The following is a 6,045-nucleotide window of genomic DNA, read 5'->3' on the forward strand; positions in this document are numbered from 1 at the left end:
ACAAAAAAATACCCCTTCCTTACTGCAAGTTTTTTCTTACATCAGGAAGAAATTCCACCCAGCCACCTCTTCCTTCTACTTGAAACAACACATTTATTTTGTCATAAGGTTTTGTGGACTAGTGTCCACTTCATCAGATACATCATGTTAAGTGCTACAAAGCGTTGTTGTTGTTTTCTGCTACATTGTCGCCACCTTAAAGAGGAATTAAGAATGTAAGAAGAGTCCTGTAGGATCAGACCGAAAGCCCATCTAGTCTAGCATCCTTGTTCCCACAGCGTGAAGCTGACAAGCAGAACATGAGTGCAATAGGAGACCTCTCCTGCTGTGGTTCCCTAGCAACTAGTATTCAAAGGCATTCTAAACTTTAGAATGTCAAAAGGCACTTACTCCCGTACTAGACCATTAGTTAACTATAGTCAGCAGCAGATTTTTAAAAGCATATGAAAATCAGAGGAATGAGCTGTCATCGCTCATTTGCTTCACCCTTTGACATTTTATTTCTTACAACTTGCTTACTACAAGGCAGAAATGTCAAGGATACTCTCATCCCATAGATAGCTTAACTCTTCTTACTGCAGCACCAGTGCTAGGGTTGCCAGGTCTCCGGGTTTTGCCTGGAGACTCATTTTTGGGGGTCCTCTATGGGTCTCTGGGTGAGTCTCCTTAATCTCCGGACTCTTGGGTTCCATTTTTTAAAAAATTAAGCTTTGTGGTATGGTTCAAATTATATAAACCAAAATGTCACACATACCCCTGCAACTTCTGTTAGTACCGGCTGCTCTAATCCCTGCCCTTTCAGGTTTTTAGCCAATAAGTGAAATCAGGGTTGTGATTGACAAATTTGTTGATTCCCAGGCAATACCTAAACCCCATTTCAAGTTCTGAGAACAGTTTCCTTTTCCTGCTTGTCTCACATCAGGAATTCAGTAAATATTATTATGGGTTTGGGGGTTTAGATGATTTCTATGACTTCCCTTCCAGTGTCTGATTTGGAACCCTGCACCTGGAGGTGAGAAACCTGCTCCACTGGTCAGATGAGTCTTTTGTTAATCTAATACAGTGGCCAGGTGGCTACTGGGTCTGCCAAGTGCCCATTAACTGGTGAACGGGCCAGGAAGATCCTATTGTTGTTGAAACTCTTTAGGAGAGCCACCCCTCCTGGGACCTAAGAGAGCTTGTGTTGTTAGTTGAGTCTGAGGAAAGGCTGGGAACTGGAGATATGCGGAGAGGCTGGCTCCTTGCACCATGGCTTTAGGTTGCTTCCTGTAAGCCTGATGGAAAAGCAAGATCTATTGGACTGCTGATGCTTTGAACCTCTTCATCGTAAGCTCAGGTTGGAATGTGTGTAAATAAACAAACCATATTTCATAAAGACACCACAGTCTCCGCTGACCTTCTTCCCAAGGAAACCAAACCCTAGGCAAGCACAGGGACCCTTGGAGATCTCTCACCAGATTGGGAAGATTGGACTGGGGTGCAACAATATATAGCTTTCAGCAGCATGAAGAGTACTTTCTCTGCACAGGATTGAGACTTGCTTCTGAATAAACATGCACAGGATTGTGCTACAACAGAAGATCACAGCAGGATCTTGGTGGGCATACACAGTAAACAATTTTAGTTACAATTATAACAAAAGTGTACATGCAGGTTTTTTTTAATTACTTGCAAATATGGCATATTATACATTTTATCTTTCAAATAATTTTTGAACAGAAGTTTTAAAAAGCGTACATGCAGCTGCGTTATACTTTTCTAGTTAAGGAGTCAAGTAAGTTTAAATTTTACTGGACTGTTGAAGAGGGCAGTTTGTCTTATTCATAACTTGTTTTGAAAACCTTCCCAATATGAAGCTTTTCTGGGAGTAAAACTGCAATGCTAATTCCACATACCTGGGAGTTAACCCCATTGAATTTAATAGGACGTACATTTGAGTAGACATGGTTAGGAAATCATCACTGTCTTTTGTTTTTCTTTTTCTATTTGCATTTCATTTACCTCTGACCTCACTCCCTTACATCCATAGAAGCAACAACAGTGGTACCATGTGGTCAGCTCACCCCCCTTAAACCCACTGATTATGCACCTTACTGTTTGCATGATGGTTTGTTTCTTGCACAATAGTGGTAAAAGAAAACACTGGGAAGTGTGGCTTCAATTGCTGTTGTTCCCAATCTGTCTGTGAAGGTAGACCAAACATTGTGTGTTTTCTCTCTGTCAATTATTACTCACTGGAATTGGGTTGACTGTCAAAGTGAGTTTATAGCAGCCCACAGAGTAGGCAAGAAAGAGTAGAGAATCTTCTTAACTCTTACTCATTTCTCTCTGCAGTGAAGAAGTTTGGATCAGCCATGTTAAAAGGCAGGCAGGGGGTTGCCAACCCTGCTTTGATATGGATATCATTGCAGAGGATCCCTAGTCAAGTCTCACCAACAGCACAATCCTAACAATATCTACTCAGAAGTAAGTCCTATTGAGTTCTATTTGCCTTAGTCCTTTAGTAAGTGTGTTTAGAATTGCAGCCTTCAGGGGTATCCATCTTTACTCCTGAGTGCTGCCATCTGACATCTCCACAACACTAGGCTTTCTTCCTACAATGGCCTTCTGATGGCCTGGCCTGGCTTGAGGGCACTTAAACCCTTCTTGCCAGAAGCAGGTAGGCTAGATTAAATGTTCCTCACCCAGGCTGTCTAAGTAGGTGAGAAGGAATGATCCCATCACTTCAGCTGAACCTGGAAATACCCTCATTTAGCTAAGATTTCTATCCTATTTTCCAGTAAGAGAATTATTTTTGTTTGAGTGGTATGCTCCAAGCAACTGTGGTTGATGCTTAATGTATCATGCTTAATGACTAGGGCCCACCCCAAGACATCACCAAGTCTTGCCCCTAAAATCTCTGGGATGCTTCTGACCTGGCAACCATAAACACCACACAGAAGAGACTGCCCCTTCCCAGGATCATGTCTAATTTTGTCTGTTCAGGTGCGAGTAGAAAAGAGTAGACGGAGTTTGATGGTTAAGGAGGGGCAAAAGGTTCTGGGCAGGATTTGCCAAGGACTGTCAGAGCTGGCTGCAGAAGTCAGTGAGGCCAGTCATTAGTTGCAGCCACCAGCCAGCTTAAGGATCCAGCACCCCAAGAGCATCGTCATTCTCACTTTTCAAAGACAGCTCAAGTAAATCTGATGCATTCAGGAGGGTTCTCAGTTGGCACAATACACCTCTTTCAGGTTAAGGGGCCTTTGTGGATGCCTTGCTTGAGACACCCCTCTCCCCAAATCCCCAAGCCTACAGTACGAGGCAGATGACGTATTTTTATGTTGCCTATAATACCATAACTATATCTTCTACAGCTTAGGCCAACCTTCCTAAGGATTGTCTCCTACTGCAGAAATCTGCATGAGTTTTAAGATAATATTCAGGAACGCTTCTTTGAATTCCCTTAACTCTTAACGTGAGATGGATAGTGATCAGGGAAAGGACCTTCTCTGCTATAGCACCCCAAGAACACTTTACCCTAAGGAGGCTTACCTAGATCCAACTCTGATGTCTTTTTAATGCCACGTGAAGGCCTTTTTATTTACCCAGACTGCAATGTTTTGATGCTTGAATTTTAGGCTGCAGTCATGCTTACTGGAGCGGAGGGTGGCCAGATGCAAAACAGGGCTGGACTGCTGCACCTTTAATAGAGCTCTCTTTAGTCACATCCATCTTGATTAAAGGAATAAAAAGGGATTTGCTTCTGCTGCCCTGATGCTATACACATTTGCTTAAGAATATAAGAAGAGCCTGCTGGATCAGGCCAGGGGCCCATCTAGTGTAGCATCCTGACCTCACAGCAGCGACCATATGCCTGTGGGAAGCCTGCAAGCAGGACCTGAGCACAAGAGCCCTCTCCCCTTCGGTGGTTTCCAGCAACTGATATTCGGAAGCATACTGCCTCTAACCATGGAGGGAGAGCAAAGCCACATCATGGTTAATAGCCACTAATAGCCAGAGAGAGATGGAAATTGGAAATGGACTACCTTCAAGTTGATCCCGACTTATGGGTGACCCTTTGAATAGGGTTTTCATGGTAAGCGGTATTCAGAGGGGGTTTCCCGTTGCCTTCCTCTGAGGCTGAGAGGCAGTGACTGGCCCAAGGTCACCCAGGTTGTAGTCCAACACACTAACCACTACGCCACACATGAATTTGTCTCATCCTCTATTAAAGCCATCCAAGTTGGTGGCCATTACTGCCTCTTATAGAGCAAATGCCAAAGTTTAACTATGTGTCATGTGAGGAAGTATTTTCTTTTGTCTGTCATGAATCTTCCAGCATTCAGCTTCACAGGATGTCCATGACTTCTAGCGTTACAAGAGGATAAAAGCTTGTCTGTATCCACTTTCTCCATACTGTGCATAATTTTATGTAATTCTATCATGACACCCCATACTTGTCTTTTCTCTAAACTTAAAAGCCCCAAATACAATACATAGGGGAGTCGCTCCATCCCTTTGATCATTTCGGTTGCCATTTTCTGAAGCTTTTCCAGCTCTACAATATCCTTTTTTGAGGTGAGGTGACCAGAATTGGAGTATACCATATCTGGTCGCACCACAGCATATCAGCAGTTTTATTTTCAATTCCTTTCCTAGTAATAGAATTTGCCATTTTCACAGCTGCTGCACACTGCGTGGACATCTTCATTGTCCACTACAACCCCAAGATCTCATTTCTGGTCAGTCACTGCCAGTTAAGAACCCATGAGTGTATATGTGAAATTAAGATTTTTTGCCCCAACATGCATCACTTCACACTTGTTTATATTGACTTGCATTTGCCATTTTACTGTCCATTCCCTGAGTCTGGGGAGGTCCTTTTGGAGCTCTTCGCAATCCCATTTTGTTTTAACAACCCTGAACAATTTAATATCATCAGCAAACTTGGCCACCTCACTGCTCAAAAAGCACATATCCCAATACTGATCCTTGGGGGAGGCCGCTCCACTTCCTATATCCCTCCACTAGGAGAACTGTTAATTTATTCCTACTCTCTGTTTCCTCTTTCCTAGCCAGTTCCTGATCCACTTGCAAATAAGCACCGTTTTGTTGAAAAGGATAATATATTGTTCAAGTAAAAATAATAAAATTAACCATGTACATGCCCAGCCAGCCAACTCCTTCTAAAATTGTTTTTAAAATAAGAAGGACACTGCAGCAACCTCACACATCCATGCTGGCTCAGGTGCTGGCAGGGGGTCTTTTTGCAACTGCCCCCATCACTGGCTGTACTCTGGGTGGTCATGCGGGTGGGGGCTGCACTGCAGGAATAAACTGTTCTCAGTGGGGGCACCAACTCTTTGGAATGCTCTTCCACAGGAATTTCGTTCTTCCCCTTCTCTGTTTAGTTTCCGTTGCCAAGTTAGGACCTTTTTATTTCGGTTAGCTTTTGAATTGTAATGTGTGATATACTGTATATTTCTTATAATGTTTTATAACTTGTTTGGTATGTTATACTGTACTATGTTGTTTTATTATGCTATTGTTTGCCGCTTAGAATTCCTTGGAACTGAAGCGGGATATAAACTTTTTAAATAAATAAATAAAATAAAACTCTAGCCCTGAGTTCTATCACTAGCAGCACTACTAGGAGTGACCTCTGCCCATTTTTTAAAGGAATAGATAGGGTTTCTGAATTGGCGTGGTAGAATACGCAGCTTCTCCACCGACTCCGTCTTCTTTTCGTATGGGCTAACCAAGAAACTGGATTTTCCAGAACGTAGTGTCTTCAATCAAAGCAATTATCTTACATGTCATACTACACACAACTATGGATCAGTCTATTTCTGGAACATTTAACCTACATTCATTCATAAGTCCATTCTGTTCTGTTTCTGTGTTAATCTGCATAAAACATATGCATGGAAATTAATGTTTTTTCATATTCATATTTAAATAAATAATTTATCTTCATGTACACATTTCATATGCGATCAGGTCAGTTCACATCAGAATTCACAGAAATCAAATTCCTCGAGAATGTTGGAGATGTGTGAATGTATC

Source organism: Rhineura floridana, chromosome 4 (genome assembly GCF_030035675.1).
Source record: "Rhineura floridana isolate rRhiFlo1 chromosome 4, rRhiFlo1.hap2, whole genome shotgun sequence".
In the NCBI taxonomy this organism is placed as follows: Eukaryota; Metazoa; Chordata; class Lepidosauria; order Squamata; family Rhineuridae; genus Rhineura; species Rhineura floridana.